The following is a 4,396-nucleotide window of genomic DNA, read 5'->3' as shown; positions in this document are numbered from 1 at the left end:
CAGCTGATCAGTTGAGAGAGTAGCAGGGTCTTTAACAGACGTGTCACCAATCAGCTTGTGATCACCTTTTTACTCAGGGCTTTTTTGTAACAGGAACTCCTTTGCATACTAGGCCACACACCCTGATGTAGCCAATCCACCTGGAGCTTACAGTAGGCCCTGTACTAAGAACCCTGGAATCTCTTGGAGGATTGGCTACATCAGGGGTGTGTGGCCTAATAGGCAAAGGAGTTCCTGCTATAAGAAAAAAGCCCTGCTTACTGAATCAGACCTTTGGTCCATCAAGGTCCTCTAATGGGCAGCAGCTGTCCAGGGTCTTAGGCAGAGATCTTTCCCATCACCTACTTCCTGGTCCTTTTAACTGGAGATGCTGGGGATTGAATTTGAGACCTTCCTCCACTGAGTCATATCATGGCCACTCCCCAAAGCTTTTCACAGCATAGAGATAAGCAAGGGGTGGGGGCCGTGGCTCAGGCAGAACATCTGCAGCACCTTGAGAACACTTCCAGCCAATTCATCACCTAGCTTAATAACCATTCATTACAGAAACCCAACCTGCTGCTGTTTTAATCACAACAAATGCCCCTGTATCATTGCTGAATTTGTGAAGTGATGGTTTCTGGGGTGGGGCATGGTCGTATTGGGGGGGACAGTGGCTCAGTGGCAGAGCAGGTGCATTGACTGCAGAAGGTCCCAGGTTCAATCCCCAGTGTCTCGAGTTCAAAGGGTCAGGGTGATGGGAAAGATCTGAAGTCCTGGAAAGCTGCTGCCAGCCAAAGGAGACACTTCTGAGCTTAGCAGTCCAACAGGCTGAGTCAGTTTAAGGCAGCTCCATCGGTTAGTAATAGAAGAAGAGTAGGTTTTTATACCTCACTTTTCTCTACCTTAAGAAGTCTCTAAGTGGCTTACAATCACCTTCCCTTCCTCTCCCCACAACAGGCACCTTGTGAGGCAGGTGGGACTTCTACACTTGATCTTAGGCAGAAGCTTCTCAGCCTTGTGGCTAAGATCAAGTGTAGTATCTGTTCTTATCAGTTTAATATTTGATACATCCTCTGTTTGAGGACTATTTGAGGCAGGAGGGGCTGAGAGAGTTCAGAGAGAAATGTGACTGGTCCAAGATCACTCAGTAGGCTGCATGTGGAGGAAGAAGTAGAAGATGAGTAGGTTTGTATACCCCACTTTTCTCTACCTTAAGGAGTCTCAAAGTGGCGTACAGTCACCTTCCCTTCCTCTCCCCACAACAGGCATCTTGTGAGGCAGGTGAGGCTGAGAGAGTTGTGAGATAACTGTGATTGGCCCAAGGTAACCCAGCAGGCTTCAAGGGGAGGAGGAGGAGAGTTGGTTTTTATACCCTGCTTTCTTCTCCCCTAAGGAGAAGCAGTTTACAATTGCCTTTTCTTCTTCTCCCCACAACAAGCACCTTGTGAAGTAGGTGGGGCTGAGAGAGTTCTGAGGGAACTGTGAGTGGTCCAAGTGGAGGCTGGACCACCTCTGCAGAGAGCGAGGCACAAATGGAAAGTGACAAAAGATCTTGAACAAACCATTCCTGGGGCCCAGTGCAATAAAACAAGTGCCAATGGGAATCAAACCTGGCTCTCTACTGTCTCTAAAACATGTTCATTACCTGCTAAATTCATTGAAGACTGAATGAGACCTCTAGGATGAATCCCCTGGGATCCATTCCACTACTGATGGATTATGCTATGGTTCAGGGAACCTTCTGTTGATCTGCACCGAGGCTCCTTGGGTCCGGCAACAGAGTCTCCACTAAAGGGATGGATCCACTGGATCTAACCTCTTGGATTTCTTCACATTATGTGATAAATGAGCACAGCGAACCTAAGGAGAGAATATTAGCAGCAGTGACTACTGTTGTAAATGGCCATGATCTTTGTTTTGCATAAAAATGCCACAGGCAAAGCACTTTTCAGTTCATGGTGATAGTCTCTACCAGGGGTGGCCAAACTTGCTTAATGTAAGAGCCACATAGAATAAACATCAGCTGCTTGAGATCAGGAAGGAAGGAAGGAAGGAAGGAAGGAAGGAAGGAAGGAAGGAAGGAAGGAAGGAAGGAAGGAAGGAAGGAAGGAAGGAAGGAAGGAAGGAAGGAAGATAGATGAGGACGGGGAAAGAAAGCAACTTTAACTTTAATGCATTATCCACGCTGCTGACTTGGCTTGAAGAAGTTATTTAAAAAGAAATGCCTTTTCCAAACCAGCAGATTGGACAGTGGGGACTTTGAGAGCCACACAATATGTGTGAAAAAGCCACATGTGGCTCCCAAGCCAAAGTTTGTCCACCCCCAGTCTCTACTATTTCCAGCTTTCCCCCACCCCCATCCTCTTCTGTGCATGTTTTTCATCTCAAGATGCCTATGGTAAAGTGAGTGCTGCCACCACACCAAGTTTATGCCAAAATGAACTGGCAGCATAATGCCTTTTGTGATCCTTCTAAACTAGTGTTTCATTGATGCAAATTATACGGTTTCTTGTACCACCCTAATGTCTTGATGTTTCTTTCTTACCAATATTGTTCTCTTTTTTCCCCTCTGAATAATGCATTTTTAATTTCTCTGTTTTATGAACTTCAAAAGCTATGTTAACATTTGGGTACGGTGTTTAAACACTGTTGTATTTGAAGGGGCCGCAAAAAAAAATAATAATTGCTTGGGTTGAGACAGACGTCAACTACCCTTCCAGAACTGTATCGCAGGGTGCATTCAGATGCCATGACAAACTGCAATTATGCTTGAATGCAATTTGCTGCATGTTCCTCTTAGTCCTCCTATGCACCCCACCCCACCCCCATGCACAAACCTGGTCCAAAGCTTCCACAGGTTGAACAACACTGCCTCACTGTGAACAGCCAAACTCAGGCACCTCAATGAATTGGAATTTGTTTTCTCTGTATAGTACAGGATTCTAAAGGGGGGTGTTTAGGATCCTGGCTTGCATAAAGCAAGCACATATTAATTTGCTAAGAAGAAGAAGAAGAAAAAGATATTGGATTTATATCCCGCCCTCCACTCCGAAGAGTCTCAGAGCGGCTCACAATCTCCTTTACCTTCCTCCCCCACAACAGTCACCCTGTGAGGTGGGTATGAACATATGAAGCTGCCTTCTACTGAATCAGACCCCGGGTCCATCAAAGTCAGTATTGTCTACTCAGACTGGCAGCGGCTCTCCAGGGTCTCAAGCTGAGGTTTTTCACACCTCTTTGCCTGGACCCTTTTTTGGAGATGCCAGGGATTGAACCTGGGACCTTCTGCGTCCCAAGCAGATGCTCTACCACTGAGCCACCATCCCTCCCCTGCTCTCACAGCAGCTGCCCTTTCAAGGACAACTCTGCCAGAGCTATGGCTGACCCAAGGCCATGCTAGCAGGTGCAAGTGGAGGAGTGGGGAATCAAACCCGGTTCTCCCAGATAAGAGTCCACACACTTAACCGCTACACCAAACCAGCTCTCTAAGACATATGCACTTGGACTCCATGGTGAACTGGCATAGGCTCAGGTTAGGAAGTGCTCGATCAAGATCTGCTTGTGAAAGGAGAAAGGAGGACACAGGTTAGCACAGCAACAAGCTGTGTCAGTGCCCAATTTAGGGTTTCCAGGTGCCTGCCTGTGGCTAGTGTACTTCATCCCTACCCTCCAGAGAGCCAGTTTGGTGTAGTGGTTAATTGTGTGGACCCTTATCTGGGAGAACCGGGTTTGATTTCCCACTCCTCCACTTGCAGCTGCTGGAATGGCCTTGGTCAGCCATAGCTCTGGCAGAGGTTGTCCTTGAAAGGACAGCTGTTGCAAGAGCTCTCTCAGTCCCACCTACCTCACAGGGTGCCGGTTATGGGGAGGAAGGCAAAGGAGATTGTGACCGCTCTGAGACTGAGATTCAGAGTGAAGGGCAGGATGTAAATCCAATACCTTCTATCCTCTTCTTCCATTGCTTGGGCTCAATTCAGTGGGAGAAAAATTGGACAGAATCACATCCCCTCCCATGATGCTCTAGGAATTGACTCAAGCTCTATGGCATTTACCATAGAGACAGGGGAGATTGCTATAGTGTCACCAGGAATGGGATATCATTTCTGGGTGATCACCTGGAAGTGCTGTTATGAAGTCAATGATTCTTCTCCCTCCTAGTGCCCTCACAGTGCCCTCAACAGCTCCCAGGATCACTAGCACTAGCCTGGCAAAACCCTAGCCCAACTGGACTTCAAGTGCAGCCTTAGTATTAGTATCTAAATCCAGTCTTAGTATTCATACATAGGCTTTTACATAACCATGGCCTGGCCTGATCTCATCGGGTCTCAGAAGCTAAGCAGGGTTGTCCTTGGTTAGTACTTGGATGGGAGACCTCCAAGGAAGTCCAGGGTTGGTATGCAGAGGCAGGCAATGG

General features: G+C 47.4%; 1 pseudogene; it reads left to right on the top strand.

The window, feature by feature from the left end:
• Nucleotides 1-983: 983 nt before the first annotated feature.
• LOC132587417 (U2 spliceosomal RNA) lies at nucleotides 984-1,097 on the top strand (annotated as a pseudogene).
• The last annotated feature ends 3,299 nt before the right edge of the window (nucleotides 1,098-4,396 follow it).

Source organism: Heteronotia binoei, chromosome 18 (assembly GCF_032191835.1).
Source record: "Heteronotia binoei isolate CCM8104 ecotype False Entrance Well chromosome 18, APGP_CSIRO_Hbin_v1, whole genome shotgun sequence".
Taxonomy (NCBI): Eukaryota; Metazoa; Chordata; class Lepidosauria; order Squamata; family Gekkonidae; genus Heteronotia; species Heteronotia binoei.
The sequence above is the reverse complement of the archived record's forward strand: the minus strand, read 5'-3'. Positions and strand labels throughout refer to the sequence as shown.